This window comes from Peromyscus maniculatus, chromosome 14 (genome assembly GCF_049852395.1).
Source record: "Peromyscus maniculatus bairdii isolate BWxNUB_F1_BW_parent chromosome 14, HU_Pman_BW_mat_3.1, whole genome shotgun sequence".
Classification (NCBI taxonomy): Eukaryota; Metazoa; Chordata; class Mammalia; order Rodentia; family Cricetidae; genus Peromyscus; species Peromyscus maniculatus.
This window is the reverse complement of record NC_134865.1, coordinates 6,537,233-6,555,485: the sequence shown is the minus strand read 5'-3', so window position 1 is coordinate 6,555,485 and position 18,253 is coordinate 6,537,233. Positions and strand designations below refer to the sequence as shown.

At 38.8% G+C, this 18,253-nt stretch overlaps 2 long non-coding RNA genes across 2 annotated transcripts in view; one reads left to right on the top strand and one right to left on the bottom strand.

The window, feature by feature from the left end:
- The window catches only part of LOC121822293 (uncharacterized), a 28,424-nt gene extending 24,385 nt beyond the window's left edge, over positions 1 to 4,039 (top strand). The window contains exon 3 of the long non-coding RNA XR_013044254.1: positions 2,777 to 4,039. This is a non-coding gene — a long non-coding RNA (uncharacterized LOC121822293). The remainder of the gene's footprint in view (positions 1 to 2,776) is intronic.
- Positions 1 to 18,253, bottom strand: part of LOC121822294 (uncharacterized) — a 45,805-nt gene that overhangs the window by 15,702 nt on the left and 11,850 nt on the right. Inside the window, exon 2 of the long non-coding RNA XR_013044255.1 lies at positions 7,473 to 7,573. This is a non-coding gene — a long non-coding RNA (uncharacterized LOC121822294). The remainder of the gene's footprint in view (positions 1 to 7,472; positions 7,574 to 18,253) is intronic.

Here is an 18,253-nt window from a genome sequence, read left to right as displayed (position 1 = left end):
TGTGTGTGTGTGTGTGTGGTGTGTGGTGTGAAGGTGCACACGTGGTCAGATGAGATATATGTGGAGGCTAAAGGACGATCTCGGATTTTCTTCTTCCACAGGGACCATCAACCTTGTTTGTTGAGACCGTCTCCTCCTGTCCTGAGAGTCACCAACAAGGATAGACTGGCTGGTCCATGAGCCCAGTCTCCTGTCTCTACCTTACCAGATCTGGGATTACAAGCACATATTGCCGTATCTTGTTGTTGTTGGTTTTTGTTTTTTTTTTTTCAAACATGGGGTCTGAGGAATGAAGCTCAGGTCCTAATGCTTAGCCTAACAAGCACTTTACCAAGCAAGCTATCATCCCAGCCCCTAAGTTTCCTATTGTAACAAGCTATTCCTACGTTATCTACAAAGGCAGCTTTTTATACATGACGGTTCACTAAGACATTCTCATTTCTCACTAGCCCGCAGTCTCTGGAAACCAACACTTCACTTTTGCTTCTGTGAATTCAATACCATGTATGCATGCTTCATGTAACATGGTGTTTTCCAAGCTCATGTATGTTGTCATAAATGTCAGGACTTCTTTCTTACAGCTGAATATATCCACTGTTTCATATGACAAAAAAAAAATGTGTTGTTTGTATAGCTTGGTTATTCCAAATAATCCTCTGTGTACATGGGTAATTCATCTCTTTTTGAGATACTGGTTTCATTTTCAATAAATATTACCTAGAAGTGGGATTGCTAGATTATATAGTAACTTTTTTGTTACTTAATAGGTGAATGATGATATCCTCTTTTGTTTTGATTTGCATTTATGGTTAATGGTTTTGATCATTCTTTTCATTCTTTTCATATATCTGCTGTCTATGTTCCTTTGGGTGTGTATTTTATTTATTTATTTATTTATTTATTTATTTATTTATTTATTTATTTATTTATTTATTTATTTTTGGTTTTTCCAGACAGGGTTTCTCTGTGTAGCTTTGTGCCTTTCCTGGAACTTGCTTTGGAGACCAGGCTGGCCTCGAACTCACAGAGATCCACCTGGCTCTGCCTCCCGAGTGCTGGGATTAATTCCCTTTCCCATTTATTTTAAACATTCTCTCTCTCTCTCTCTCTCTCTCTCTCTCTCTCTCTCTCTCTCTCTCTCTCTCTCTCTCTCTCTCTGTAGTGCCTTTGGAGGCCAGAAGAGGATGTTGGATCCTCTGAGGCTGAAGTTGCAGGAGCTGGTTGGAAACTGCCTGATATGGGTTCTGGTAAAAGAACTCAAGTCCTTTTCAATAGCAGCAAGTATTCTTAACCACTGAATCATGTCTCTTTTGCTCATTTTTAAATGGGCTCTGGTTTTATTTTGCTGATAAGTTGCATGAATTCCTTAACTATTTTAGATACTTGCCTTTCATTGACTACATAACTGGCACATAGTTCCTCTCATTCTATGTGTTTCCTCACCACTTCATTCTTTCTTTTCACAGAAGCTTGCTGGTTTCACACAGTTCCATTAACCTTCCATGAGACATGTGTGATGGACTATATTGTTTGTGTCTCTCTGCTTCGTGCCTTTATGCTTTATTGTGCATGTTGTAAGAAAGATAAAAATATAACAGGATGCTAAGAAAACAACTTTGGGGTCATCCACAGTGGAGGCTAATTTTCCCTCTTTCAGCGGTCATTAGTTGTTTGTAGGTTTTTTTGCTTTGGTTTGGGTTGGGTTGAGTTATGTTTTTCTTCCTGAGCCAGAATCTCACTAGGTAGCCCTGGCTGGCCTGGAACTTGCTATGTAGTCCAGGCTGGCCTGGAACTCAGAGATCCACCCTCTTGCCTCTATCTCTCTGTCTATCTGCCTCCTGCCTCCTGCCTCCTGCCTCCTGCCTCTGCCAATTGCTGTGATTAAACGAATGGACCAACACATATGACTAGTGGTAGGACCCCATGAGATATCCTTTTTTCAAGTTAGCACATCTATTTATATTATCATTTTTAGGTCCTGTTTAAGTAGGCATGTGGTTGAGGTGTCATGGGTGTAGCTTTCTTGTCATTTCTAGAAGACAATCCCATAACAGATGTTTCGGTCCTTTGGCTTTTAGAATTTTTCCTCCGCCTTTGTCTTGGTGCTCCCTGAGCTTTGGGTGTAGGAATGGTACTGCAGATACATCTAGTTAAGGCTGAGCACCACAGATCCATTGCTTTAGTTCTATGATCTGTTGTGGTTTTCTGTGACGGTCTCTGCTCACTGTAAAAAGGAGCTTCCTTGATGAGTGGTTATCCAATACAAAGTGGACAGCCCAGGTATCATAGAAAGCCAACCCACACTAAGTGGACTCTGCAACTGTATTTATGAATATATATGTAACAAAAATCAAAAAATGACATCAATTCCAAGAGTCAGGGAAGAAATGGGATGGGTAGAGGGAGGGGATATGAGAGAGGTTACAGGGAGGACACGGAAGGAAGGATGTGATTCAGTTATATTTTGATTCAAAATATTTTAATAAAAATATAATATGGGAATTTATTTAAAAAAGAAAGAAAATAACTTTGTGGCTGAATCAACAAGCAACTGTGTGTGTGTGTGTGTATGTGTGTGTGTGTGTGTGTGTGTGTGTGTGTGTGTGTGCACATATATATGTATATGTATCATACCTTAAAGGATATAACAGAAATATTCACATAATTTACACAATTTCACAGCTTCTATACCCTTTACTCATACTGAGGTTCTAGAATGATTTAAAATTTTGAGGGATATGAAAGGAATTATTAACAAAATGTCCTTCCACCCCAGGGAGAAGATCTCGGCAAGGAACTTCAGCCTATTTGCTCTGTCCTTTACCACTGGTGTTCGCACAAACCTGTGTGATTAGCTCACAAGGTCATTCAGTCTGGCTACTATGCCAGCAACAGAGTGAGGCAAGAATCCCTGAATTGCACCTAGTCATCTCTGATTTTAGGCTTCGTCCACAAAAGGCATTCCATGGAACAAAACCCATCACTGCAAATCCGAATGTTTATAAGAAACTGAAAAAGAAGCAAATGGCTAGCTATGAATTTGATGCACAGTCCTGTTTAAGGAAGATGGTCATCACTGAAATATCCCTGGCACCTCTGAAAAACAGACCTATTCATAAGTATCTGTCAAGCACAGAAGAGAGCACGAAGTCCAGATCAAGATGACAATGTCAGCGAAAAGAACTTGACTACTTCTTTGCTATGGCCTTGCCTCCTGCAGGGCCACTAATAGGGCTTGTAAAGAAAAGAAGGAAGAAATAAAGTGTGCACTAGGAAAACCTCTAACTTTAGAAAGAGTACAGAAGTTCAATTATGAAAACTGAGGGTTTTTTTTTATTGCTATATAGAAACCTATCTGTGAGCTCTAGCAACCAGCTTCTGCATTCCCTAATAGGGATGACATACATCATGGTATCAGTGCACTTTCCAATCAGTGGACAAAAGAAAAAATAAGTCCAGAGTTTAGATTTCAAAGTATTACATATGGGATGAGTTATAAAGAGTTAGACTTATTTAATCCTACAGATTGTTCTTGGTCAAAACAAACGCTATACAATAAACTATGAAAGGTAAATCATGAGTGAAGGGTGGCTACTAAATATATAAAGCTAAGTTACAATTTAGGTACTGCTGAAGCATACCATGATAATTAATGAGAAGAATAAATTTTATTTGTAAGTGCATATAAACACAGAAAACAACTGCAGTTTTGCTCAAGAGGATAATTAAAGTGAAAACAAGAGGAAGCCTATTATGAGCTTTTATTTACAGCTCTTCATGGTGCCCTTTCAGTTGTTGCTTAATTTTAGCAACTCTATTCCTTTCAGTGCAAACATTTTAATTCCAGCAATGTTTCATAATCTAACCTGTAAAGTCACATTAAGATAATGCATGATTAAACTGTATCTTCACTTTTTTTTACACTCATTATACACAATAGAATAGACTCCAAAGAAATAAGGAATTATCACATTATGTATTGTGTCCATTTATTTGTGGAACTGGAGCATGAAATAAACTCTTTAGCTCATTAACTCAAGTAGAGAGCCTTGAACAAGTATGTTGTACATTGATTTCTGGTAACCAGTGTTTAGCACGCAGGCAGGCATGACTGTGAACATGATTAAAGGATGTAGAATCACCTTGATAAAATCATAGTATATGCCACTTTTATGTCTGAATCATCACAGTGCCTTTTGTGATAGGGATTAGTTAAATAATAGTTTTACATATATTTTAAAAAATAGATTTTGAAATTTTCTAATACTGTACCCTTTTAAACCTCCCCCCATGATAATTCAAATGAAATTTTACAAAATATATTATACAACCAGTTAAAGCTCTGGCTCCCTTTGTCCAGACATATTCTGTTACTCATGAGCTCTTGTAACAAGTCATTGATGTTTCTTTCAAGAATGAACCTGATAAACAGTGGTTAACCCTACTTAGTAATGCTAGAAGGAAATCATATACACAGCATGTTAAAATCATCACTTTCTTTAAGGTTAAAATACTAAAGGTGCCGGGCGGTGGTGACGCACGCCTTTAATCCCAGCACTCGGGAGGCAGAGCCAGGTCATCTCTATGAGTTCGAGGCCAGCCTGGGCTACCAAGTGAGTCCCAGGAAAGGCGCAAAGCTACACAGAGAAACCCTGTCTCAAAAAACCAAAAAAAAAAAAAAAAATACCAAAGGTAAATCAGTTAGAGAAGAGGATAATGTTATGTTCTCAGACATTACCAACAAGACAATTTCTGCTACAAATGTGCTACTTCATAAATACACTTCCCAGTTTGTGTGTGTGTGTGTGTGTGTGTGTGTGTGTGTGTGTGTGTGTGTGTGCATTTATGTGTGGTGAATGCAAGTGTGTACAGGTATATGTGTGGGCATGTGTAGAGGCCACAGGTTGTCCTTAGGTTTCTTCCTCTATCATTTTTCACCTTGAGTTTTGAGACAGCATCTCTCACAGCACATGGGGCTGGCCAATTCAGTTAGATTGGCTCACCAATCAGCCCCCAGGATTCTCTTGTGCCCATCTCCCCGCTCTGAGATTACAGTTTTTTATGTGATGAATAGAAACCCAAGCCCTCATGTTCATGTTTGGGCAGCCCTTATTCACAGAGTCATATCTCTAGCCTCAGACATCCCAATTTAAATAGCAAAGCTATCGATTCAGTTTTTAAAAAATATTATCAAAATAGTAATAAAAAGCAAACGCCAAAGTTTCTATGGCAGCTGACCAATAAATTGGTATAGTCACTCAATGGAATACAAAGCAAAGAGAATGGATCCTTTACAAGTTGACATTAAGATTAGTCACATAAACATATTAAGCCAGAAGGGACTCTAAAGAATATATGATGTATGGTTACACTTTCACAAAATACAAAAATAAAAAGAAAATAAAAACTAAGTTGCAAAATTAGAGATAAGAACTCAGTTGTCTTTGGTGAACACGACAGTGACAGGAAAGAATAGAAGAAAAGAACGTGACAGAGGTTCTGGGATGCTGATTGCAACCTCTCCGTGAGATACTAGCTCATGGGTAATGTTGCCTTTTAGAAACCTCAGTGGTGTGTATGTGTAAGATACATGCTGCTTTTTATATGTATATGTCAATAAAAACTTAAAATGTAATCTTACAGATTAAACATTATTTAGGTTCTATCCTTCATAATCACAAATCTGTGTGAAGGACTAGAAAACAAATGTCCCACGCTAGAAGACAACAAATAAACAACAGAGAGAGGACACATCAGCTGAGAGAGATAAGAAGAGAAAGACAGACTTATGGCATCTGAAGGTATCCGTAGCATCAGAGAAACACCAAGGCATCTAAAATGCAAGCAGTGAGTGGTCATCACTGATGGAATTACCTAATGTTCTCTGCCTTTTTCTTTTCGTTCTTTCTTGCAACTGAGGAAAATACTGGCCTTTCTAGAAGATGTGAATCAGGGAGGGGTGTGTGTGGGTGTGTGTGTGCAAGAGAGAGAGAGAAAGGGGAAGGGAGGGAATGGAAGGGCAGAGAGGAGAGGGAGAAGAGAAAACAAAGGAGAGGAGGGTTGGGGAGGAGAGGAGAGGGAGAGGGAGAGAAAAACAGCTAGAGCCACAGGAAATGAAATATGAAAAAAAGGTAACCTACCATATCTTTTGGGTTTCAGGTACCCTAGACTATTTCTCTTTTCTACTCCAATGTAATTTAGTCGTAGCTGCCTTTTATGACATATTTAAATAGATCTAGTCTGCACTCAATTTGCTGTCTCTGAATATGTCAAAATTGCATCCCCAGGATCCAGTGGCTGTGGAATTTAGATATTTGCCTCAAGCTTGCCACTTCACTCTGTCTGATAGTCCTCTGACACTTACATATTCTGACACCTCAGCCCTGATCCTCCCACCTCAGGTTCTTACAAAGAGCCCAAGTTTGGACATGACTCTGACCTGACCTCAAAACTTGCTTTCTCTGCAGTTTTTATTAATTATTATTATTATTATTATTATTATTATTATCATTATTAATCTCTTCCACTGATGCATATAAATCCTCTTCATGTCTTGATCTCCAGGAATGGTTTTGAAACACAAAATAACACAAAATATTCACTAAGGCTGTCTCTTCCATCTTACCAGGGAACCAGCTTCAACCAAAAAAAAAAACCTGTGTTGGTAAACTCAGAAAACTTAAGAAGTACTTGTTCTGGATTTCAATGTAAATAATTTCTCCAATCTATTTACACATACAGGATATGGAGAAATTATTTACATTGAAATATATAAGATATAAATACTCATAAAATACCAGTGAGGAGTAATCATTATTAATTTTAAGAGTAATAGCATTTAACGAGCATTTTACTTACCTAACGTGGTAATGTTATAATGAAATGGCACAGTCAAACAATGGGATACACAGAATAGTGAGAATGAAATACCTAATTTAAGTCTCTCAGATGACAAAGATCTTTCCTTAGCCAAACTTTAATCAGGCTCCCCTGAGTGCTCTTCGTGAGTCCTAGACACTGACTCTTAGTCTGCTTCAGTCTAGCTCAGATGGAACAAGAATCCTACTAGGTCAATTTAATGAGAAAGTGCCCACCCTCCCTATCTATTCAAATTCATCATCTCCTCCTCTTGATGTGGAAATTATCGACCTGATTTTATCAAGAATCCCACTAGACCAATTTAACAAGAACCTCCCTGTTCTTCCTAGTAATTTTTTTCTTCACTGTTCCCTTCTCTCTGGACTTGGCTATAAACCCCAGCTGCCAGCTGTATTCCGAATAAGTTCCGTCACTTTCTGCTGCTAGGAGCATGACTTATATTACAATAATCTTGTACCAGGACTTCTTTGCAGTTTTAGCAAGTGTCAGAATAACCATTCTTCAGCACAGCTCTTCTATAAAGTATAACATTGGTATCCCCGCTCTATCAAGTGAAAACTTTGAGAGTTCAAATAAAGCATTCAGGTACTCACAGTAGGATCCTGGATTTAAAGTAAGACCTGGTGACTTCAGGGAATGATCTTCAACATTACTCTTAGATGAAAATGCTATTCAGCTTCAAAATATGTTTTATCTGCAGAGTTCAGGGAGGATAATGTTAGGCTCGGCTTTGATAGCTTATGAAGACAGATGTTCAGAAAAAAAGAGAAGCAGACTATTTTTCAGACAACTTCCATAGAATTAGAACTCAGCGCCATGAAAATTTAGCAAGTGAGAGTTAAATAGGAGAAATACTGCTTTAACAATACTTGGTGATAGTAAAAACCTTTGCATTCTGTAGGTTTTGGTTGACAAAATGTAGTCTCTGTTGCTGAGAATATTAATGAAAGCAAACATGATAGTTTTTACCCTTAGGTAAGTGAAATACACATCAGGGACCATTTTATTACATTCCCAGGAAGCCTTTCATTAGATGGAATTTAGTTCCTTCAGTCTCCATGCAAGGCAGTTTGGGAGGTTAAAACAATTTCATGGGTGTTTCTAAAAGTCGCACTTGGGGTTGGAGCAATGGGTTTCAGAGGTCATCTACCCATAATAACAAAAAGAATTTTATTCCCACTCAATCAACTAACAACAGTATGGTAAGGAAACACTTGCAGTATCAACTGTGAAGAAAATGGGGCATGGGCTCAAGAGGTCTAAGACGAGAAGAAAAGGAAAGTCTGGAAATCAAGAAAGTCACTGATCTTGACCTGCAAGTTCAGGCTTCTGAGGACTCGCCCAGGAGCCTGGGTCTAGGTCATTTCTCAAGTTTTCAGAGACTATCTCTTAGCCTGCAGAAGGTGTCGTATCTCCATACTAAAGACATCTACATAAATTTCCTAGTATATGAGTATGGTTGGTAAAAAGCTGTATCTTCTCCCATTCTACCAGTTGGTCATGGAGTCCCACATTTTCACTGGGAAGATGGCCTACTAACTGAAGCTACCCTCACCAGGCTTCCTTTCAGATACTTGTGTTCTTTCCAATAGACTTGACTGTGAGTAGAAGAAAGGTGCATGTATTCTGAGACTAGTCTACAAAACAGATAAAGATGTTCTTTTGCTTTGCCCTCCTCCCAGATAGTCCCTTGTAATGTGGTCAAGATGCATGCAAGCCCGTTCCATTCAAGAACCAGACACAGATCAGTGACTTTCAAAGTGCTATTTGTATACCAGAAATATCAACATCTTCTGGAAAAAGTCAGAAACACAAACTCTCCAGACCCAGGCCTGACCAGATCGGCAATACCTTGCAGGTGGCTCTAATGTATTATAATGATAGCCAACTCAGCGATAGGAGAACAATAAATTGAAAAGAACCGAGGTCTTTAAATTATCTTGGGGAGCAAATTTCTTACACATCCTAAATTTCCACCTATTTCCAGGTTATGACACAAAAAGTATTGGGGGTTCACTTTTTTTTTAGCAGCTAAGTCTGCATGCTAATTAATACAGAGCTCAAATCAAAGTCATTGGCCCAACTCCAGTCAACAAATGAAAGGCTCTGGGTGTTTTGGCACTTCAGATTCTATCTAGTCCCAAACAGGGCTCTGTGTCAATTCTAATTATTACCACAGCTTACTGAGACAGACATGGGGAATTTTTCACAGCCTTGAAAATGATTCTGGGCACTGCTTCCAAGATAACTCCAAATTAACTGATTCTTGGTCCGAAAAATGAGAGAGACAGGAACAAAAGTACCCTTGATGATAAGCCACAGGAAATTCCAGCCCTGTGACTAAGATAGTCTCAGGTGGAGAAGAAGAACCTAAATATACTGTAGCTAGAATTTCTTGCCTTGCCCACAGTCAGGACAAATCTTTGTCACCCGCCAGTCCCACAGCCGCTCAGACCCAACCAAGTAAACACAGAGACTTATATTGCTTACAAACTGTATGGCCGTGGCAGGCTTCTTGGTAACTGTTCTTTTATCTTAAATTAACCATTTCCATAAATCTATACCTTGCCACGTGGCTGGTGGCTTACCGGCGTCTTCACATGCTGCTGGTCATGGCGGCGGCTGCAGTGACTCTCCGCCTCAGCCTTCTGCTTCCCACAATTCTCCTCTCTCCTTGTCCCACCTACTTCCTGCCTGGCCACTGGCCAATCAGTGTTTTATTTATTGACCAATCAGAGCAATTTGACATACAGACCGTCCCACAGCAATATACCCCTTATCTTAATACATGCAGATCCACAGACAGTAAAATCCTCGGATTCCACCAAAACAGTTACACCATCACCTTAGCTACACAACTCATCACTCAAAGGCCAAAGACCTTCAGTTAAATTCTCATGAAGCAAGCCGGGCGGTGGTGGTGCACATCTTTAATCCCAGCACTCAGGAGGCAGAGCCAGGCAGATCTCTGTGAGTTTGGGGCCAGCCTGGACTACCAAGTGAGTTCCAGGAAAGGTACAAAGCTACACAGAGAAACCCTGTCTCAAAAAACCACAAAAAAACCCAAAATCTCATGAAGCAGTGATGTTTCAGCTCCAACTCTCTCAGATAAATTTGATCTGTATTTATTTATTCCTCTACCAAACAGATATTTATAGATAGCTACTTTATACTAGTGTCTTAGTCCATTTTGCACTGCTACAACTAAACACGTTAGGCTGGGTATTTTATAAGGAAAAAAAAATTCTAACACATGGGTTTGGGAGACTGAAAGTCCATAATCAGTCCCATCTGGTTACCACTGGTGAGTCTTTTAGCTACCTCATGACACAGTAGATAGCATCACATAATGGGAACATATGAGACAGCGAGTGGTCACATATCAAGAAAGCAAGAGCTCAGGTTACTCCTCTATAACAACCCAATCTTGCAGAAACTAATCCACACTGGCGAGACCTAACCCACTTTTCAAGATTCATGAGCATTAACTGCTCATGAGGGCAGTCATGACTCAAAGACCACTCTAAGGTCCACCTATTTTAGGTCTCATCCCCTTTTGAGAGTGTTACACTGGGGCCAGACTATCATCCAGCACTTGAACTTTTGGGATACATACAAACACTAAATTACAGCAGCCAGTTATGTTACTCCTCTGAACACAACAAGGCTTATAAGTCAGGTGATCAGATTTACAAACAAAAACACTCTCAGCTATAATGCAATAAAATAATGACTGGAGTATGTTTGCAAATATTCTCTGGGAAATCATAAGACAAAAATCCTATCAAAACATGAACAGATTTCGTAATGGTGTTGGTGCCTGGATTATTTCTTGATGGAACATCAGAAAGAAGATAAAGTAATTTCTGGGACAATAAAAACATGGATAAAATTACAAAACAGGACTGGTGTGGTAGCACAGTAGATAAAGGTATTTGCAAGCAAGCTTGAGAACCTGGATTTCTATCCAATGACCTATATAAGAGAAGAACAGAACAACTTCCAAAGTTGTCCTCTGACCTCCACTTACATGCCTTGAAGCATGCACACACACACACACACACACACACACACACACACACACACACACACACAGGTACAGGGAGAAGAGAGAGAGATTTAAATTCTCAGCTTCATTCAGACAAGAATACATTTTCTTTATTCTTGCCATGTCATCACTGATAGATGAGATGATCCAACTCAACACATTCTCACCATAACCATTGTCTTCCTTACCAACCCACAGCCCCTTTTTCCCTACCTCATCAACTTTAGTCTTGCACCAACAGAATCCATTCTTCATTTGGCAAGGAAATCAGAATGTATGAATTAATTAATTAGAACTGATTCAGAAAATATTCCAGAAACACAGCTGTCCTAAAAAGCAAGATATCATCAAAGTTCTCCGGAAAGAATGAGAGCCTGAGAGAAAGGTTGTGGAGTATTACAGCGTAAAGCAAGCATTATTGACTATACTCCAGACTCACGGGTCCAAAGTCAAACTCTCGGCATTTACCAGCTGTGTGCCTCTGCGGAAATGCCTTACCTCTCTGTGTCTAGTTCTTTATCCCTCACAGGGACACCAACAGCACTTTCATTGTAGATTTGTGGTGCAGGGTAATTATGGGAGTTAATATAACAAAGTGCCTAAAACATCTCCTGTCATATAGGACTTTCTACCAATCCTGACAACCAATTAATAGGCTTCTATCAATCCTGACAACCACTGTGCCATGCTGCCTCCTAAGACAAAAAAGATGGTAAAACAATGGAACATTGGAATCCTGACTCTGTCCTTCACTGACTGTGGCCTAAGACAAAGTGCTTGATGATAATGTAGATGACACCTACTCCATAACTTTCTTAGAAAGAGTACAGAAAACAGCAAATATCCATTCTTCAGAATCAGCTAGCTATTACTGGTCATAGAAGCTATCTCAGGGTATAAAGGAACGGAGAGGTAAACATGAAACACGCACAAAAATACAAATGCTGATGGAACTCATGCAGGTTATAATGTCACACTGCTTAATTGACAGTTCTGCTAAGAAAACAAGCTAAGGGTGAAGAAGAATGGATAAATAGGAATTAATAAAGTGAAATGGCATTGTTCCCAAAATCAACCTCTATACCCACTGATTCTAAGAACATTTAAGATCTTCTCTTGTTCTAAGATGCAAAATCGCCCTGCTTGTTACTATTCAGCATGAAATTTAAGAAGCAACTGTCAATCTTCAATGACAACTTAGAACAAGGGTCTTGATTCCTAATATGAGCTTTTTCAAAGCTTTGCAGTCTTTTAAAAATGTATCTATCATAACAGAAAATTAAGTTAGGTTATAAAAATCGCCTCTTAAATTTTATAGATTATGCAATTGAGAGCATACAAATCTACCCAAGTCCCATGACTTAAAAACAACAGACCTAAATTGTCCTGATTTATGATTTACGATTCCCTGGTCTTTCACCCATGTTTTCTCTCTTCTCTTTCCTCTGTCTCATGTTTAGTCTGGTACCAGAAAGATGTTTTTCCTCTTTTATTGATTCATTTCTTTGGAATGCACGCATCTCTTTATCCCTGGGAAGGTGAAACTAGCACACACAGAAAGTAAAATTAAATGCAGGAACACAGAAAGTGGCCATGCTTCATTAAGATCAAATGGAGTGAGCCTATGTGTAGCAGAGCAACGATTTTGCCATAGCTATCTGATTTTCCATCTTACAGAATCTGTATGTTCCCTCCTCATGTCTCATTAAAAGTTGCCATTACTTCCCTGGGGTGATTTAAAAACTCGGCAAGACATGGGCTAAACTTACTGTCCGACACATGTGAACTTAATTGCACTGGAGGTTTGTTAACCTATTTACTTTCTTCAGTACATTTTTGTGCTTATGGTAATGAGGACTTGGAATAGGCCCTGGTCAGTAGGAAAGACAGCATCACCTGCTTTTCAATTAAATTATCCAGCTCAACAATTTCTTATTTACACTAATGTGACCACCAGATGGAAGGGAGGGCCTAGCGTATCTACAGCTGACGCTCTATTTTCTTTTCCAGATCCTAAGCCCTTATAATATCCCTCATTCCAATCTGCTGGAGGAAAATGTCCATTTTCTTATTTTAAGAGCATGATATCTTGGTGGAGGTAAAATTAAAACCTTAGTAAAGTATACATCTTTGGAAAAGATTTTAAAAAAATCAAACCCTAAACTTTTTATTGCACTTGCTTCTCAGAATATAAAAAATGCCTAATAAACAAGTTATATTTCACTGCTACCATAAAGACGACTAAACACATTATTTTTTCAAAATATACAACTTAGCACCATGTAATATATTTGCCAACAATGATAATACTTATTTATTACTAGATAAATATGGCAAAAATAAACAAAAAAGTTCTCACAGCCCCACTTTACTTGTCCACAGATCTTCATATCATAATGGACCACAGATAAGAACCGGTAATAACTGAGGTCTCAATGGTCAGCCACACAGAACTTCTGTACCCTTTTAAGTACTAGTTCAGAAGGCACTGTAGGGCCTTCTTGGGCCTATTTTGGGCCGATTATGACAACAAAATACTCTGCTATAGATATTCCAAACTCTATGTACCTCCAACCTAACACTGTTTTCAGGAACTAAAAACTGCCCTGCCAAGGAAGTAAACAATACACCTCCCAGCCTCTGGAAACTATAACGAGGGGCTGGTTAGTCACCATTCCTACAATTCCTGAGAACATTTTGTTCTTTATGAGGTACTTCAGTTAATGTGTTCAATTAAAAAAACAGCCAGCTAGCCATAAGCAAATAGTCCACAGAACTCTCTGACCAAAAGGATGCCTTTTACCATAGCTTATCCACAGCCCAGCCAGGAGTAATTACCTAGGTAGCATAACCTTCCTCGTCCTCTATAATAATAGAAGTCTTCAGGACATCAGGCAAAACTGCCGCCTAGCCTTAGTCACATTTCAGGTTGAGCATCTGCGCTGTCAAGACGGCTCAGAGGGTGGAGGCACCTGTCACCAAGCCTGACAACCTGAGTTCAGTTGCTAGCCCAGGTGATAGGAGGAGAGAACCGACCCCTGCAAATTGTCCTCAGATCTCCACATATGCCCTGTACATGTATACATGCACATGCATGCGCATAAGTAGACACCACACTCAAATAAAAATCATAACCTCATCTTAGACTGTATATACACAGTATTTATATTTATTATAACTTACTTATGAACAAAGTTTATTGGAATTGCATTAAATGTGCACAATTTCCTTCAAGCCCTACATTTGCTCTCTTTCCAATTGCAGTTGGGGAGATTGTTCCTCTACCCATTTTCTGCCCTTGTAAGTATATTTTATCAGTTCTCTGTGTTTACTATGGGCTGTCTTTATCAGAGAGCAACACTGAAAAGCCCAGGTGGTTTAATTTCGGACACACAGCTGCAGGTTACAGATACATGACCCATGGTGTGAAACCAAAGAGCATTAATCACAAGAAGATTTCTTATAGTGTCAGAAGAGAGAAGTCTGTGCCCTAAAGAGGCAGTGGATCAAGGAAACATGGAGAGGGGTGGCTGCCTAGCCTGCCTGAAATCCAATACTGAATCTTCAGAATCTCGCTTTATCACAGATAGGCAGCTCTGTTCTAAGTCTGACCTGTGTCTGGAACCTCTAGTGATGTGAGTCAATAAACTCATTTGCCCTTAGGCTAGATTATATTACATATAATATAGGGGCTTCTCCATGACATAATTTTTATTAAACAATTTTAGTGACATTTAAATAATACTTTCCAGGTAAATCACAATGCAAACTTTTAAAAGAAAGTTAATTTTAGTAAAGACACTCCCCCAAAATATGTAAAGTCCATCTGTCTTCACCATAAATGCAGATAATTTGTTAGTATCCCTCGGGAAAGGGAGTAATGTGGTGAATGCCACCGAGAAAAATTGCATTATTTCATATCTTAAATTAGACCAAAAGTGACTCTGTGAAACACATCTGAAAATTTTCAAAATAGCATTAAAATCTGGAGATAGCAAACCAAAGAATACATTTTTATCATAATGAGACCCATCTAAATTTCTATGAAAAAACAAATCTCAAAGACCATACATTAAATAGTAATAACAGTTTTACTCAAAATGCATAAGACCTCTGCAGTCACTGTTTTGTCTGTAATGCATGAAGAAGCCTTGCCTTGTTGACATTGTAAAGGGAGGACAGGTGGAGACGTTGCAATCCTCTCTATTCTAAAAAGGGAAATATTTGCATCAAAACTAATAATTTTCTGTCGCGCTATGAGAAAGGATCATTCTCATTCCCTGTGTCTCTTCAGAGCTGACACAGAATGAGTAGCGAATGAAAGAAGTGTTTAAAGGAGCTCATTTTCATGCACTACAGGTTCTAACCTTGTCTCCGGGAGCCAAGGTTGGTGTGTCCCATGCCAAATTAAATCTAAGATGCATGCGGCAATGAAAGGGGCAGCATTCCGTGAAAAACTCCACTTTTCAGTTAAAGTAGCCAAGGTTTATTAAATATGCACAAATTACAATGGCAGTGTAACATTGCAAATTGGGGTTTTCTTGAAATGTTTAAGCACTGTACTGTAAAGAACGAAACAGCTGAAGGCTTTCACAGCTTGTTACCTGCATCTTTCCCTCGGAGCCTGCACTAGTAAGTAAGCCACACATTTACCAAAGATAAGGAATTTTTGTTCATATTCCAGCTAGCAACTTACTGAATATATTTGAGCAAATTGTCTTTGTCCAATGACCCTGACTAATTCTCCTGCTCCTTGGATCAGTGTTACACACCTTGGCACTTGATGACTCACAAGCATTATGTTTCTGAATTACTACAGCCTCCCCATGCAGCCCGGCCCTGAGCACAAAGACTGTGTATATTAGAGTAAGATGCAACTCATTTTTTAAACCAAGATTAACAAAAGCTTAAGGAAACAGAAAACAAATAAAATGAAAGATCTAAAATAAATGTGTTTGAATACAGCAACTAGCTGGGTTTTTTTTTTCTTTGAAAGTTAACTCTTTCTTTTGCAGATGACAAATGTAAAGAAGTTCCATAGGAAAAAATGTAGGAAATGTAGAAAATTAAAAGAAAAAAATTATTTTCATAATCTGTCTATCTAAACATATTACAACTCTAAAGACATAACATTTTTCTCAGAATGTTAAAATTGAGATAAAGGGATAAACTGAGATAATCTTGTCTGTTTTTTTCTCATATAATATATCCCAATTGCAATTCCCCCCCCCCCCCCCGCTCCACTTCTCCCAGTTCTAACTCCCCTCTCCCCCAAATCCACTCCTCCTCCATTTCCCTTCAGAAAAGAGCAGGCCTCCCAGGGATATCAACCAAATATGACATAACAAGACACAATAAGACTAAACACAAACCCCCATATCAAGGCTAGATGGGGCAACCCAGTAGGAGGAAAAGGGTCCCAAGAGCAGGAAAAAGAGTCAAGTAGAAAACATTTTTCAAAATGTTATATTTAAATATGATTTTTAATATCTTTTAAATTAAAACTTTTATCTATTTATTGAGTGGCATGAGAGGTATGGCATAGTGTGTAGTGGAGGTCAGAGGACAGCTTCCAGGAATCACTTCTCACCTTACACCTTGCTGTGGAAGGCTTTCTTTTATTGTGTAGGTACAGAGTGCTCTAAGCTCTCTAGCCTGTTTGTGCCTCCCATCGCACCTTAGGACTGCAGGGATAACAGATTTCATGCCACCACATCCAGTCTTTTGGTGGGTCCTGAGAATGGAAATTAGGCTTGAGGGGAAGCTGCTTTTACTTATTCAGTATTGTATATCACATGTATCATGAACAATTCTTACATTGTTAATTATAAAATATTGTTATTAACATATTTATTAGATCTTTTACTTTAACTTTTACATTGAATATATATTTAATAACCAACTCCCAGAACAGTGCAGAAGACAGCCAGCATTAAAAACATGTACTTGAATGTAGGACAACTCAAAAAGTGTTGTGAATGGAGCATATGATGGAGATGCTGCAAACAGCATTTAGTTGCCATCAGGGAGAAATTTATTTATTTCCTTTTGTTTTGTTAATCCAAATGCTGATATCCAAAAAAAAATTGTGTGTCTGTTTATGGCTATTATCAAGTAGAAATGTGTTCACTGGAACACTCAGAATTACATTAACGTTTTACATACCCACATTTGAATTAAAAATCCACACAATGAAAATGGAAGAATGGCCAGCACCCATAATCTTGTATTTGTCTGATTTACAATACTATCAGAAAGGGAGGGACAGTAATTTTAAGAATGTGATGTTTTCTCTTATAATGACTTCTTAAGCTCATCCTCATATTGTATGGGAGCTGTTCATATTTTGACATAACTGTCACACATGGATAGCCCATAGGTCATTGTCTTTGAAAATGCCCACCAGACAGGATTCATCTGCCAGATTTGCCCGGAGCCCTTCCTATTTTCTCCTGCTTCCTATCTGTCATAGAGTAAGTGATTTTACTCCATTGTACCCTCCTATCATGATGTACACCACAGGTTTAAAGGCAATGGAGCAAGCTGTTCATGCATTGAAATCTCCCACCCCACCCTTTGCCCTGCTGTCTTAGCATTTGTCACAGCAGCAGAAGCATACATTATATAACAGTTACATATCTTCACATGCAACGTGGAGCAAAGCCATCATCCAAACTCCCAACACAGAGTAAAAGACAGTGAGAGAGAAAGAGGGTAAAGGTAGAAAAGGCCAGAGGTGTGTCAACATGAAACCATCTTTGTTGAGCACAAGAAAGAGAGATCGCCAGTGTTAAGGGTAGAGATGAATTGAATGCTACATAAAAATTTTGAGATTTCCTTAAGTAATTCAAAATTTCAGTGATGCAAGCATGCAAAATGTTAGCAAGCTGAGTTGTCTAGAGCTGAATTTGTTCTGTCAGTAAATCAAGGAGAAAGAAGAAAGGGCCACTGAAGTTGTGTAGTTGAGGAACTACATGAACAATGAACTTGAAGCTGGATACAGTGAGAATGGTAGGAAATTGCTGTTCTGAGATCAGACTTTAGTGAATTTGTGTAACTGAACATTTAATTTGCTTGCATTTTACTTGGGTATTTAAATTGTGTACCTGTAAAAATAAATCTTCGGTACAAACTTTTTGTTTGTTTGTTTTTTTGAGACAGGGTTTCCCTGTGTAGTCCTGGCTGTCCTGGATCTCACACTGTAGACCAGGCTGGCCTCAAACTCACAGAGATCCACCTGCCTCTGCCTCCCAAGTGCTGGGACTAAAGGTCTGCGCCACCACCATCCAGCTGAGATATTATCATTATTAACTGCTGCTTGTTTCA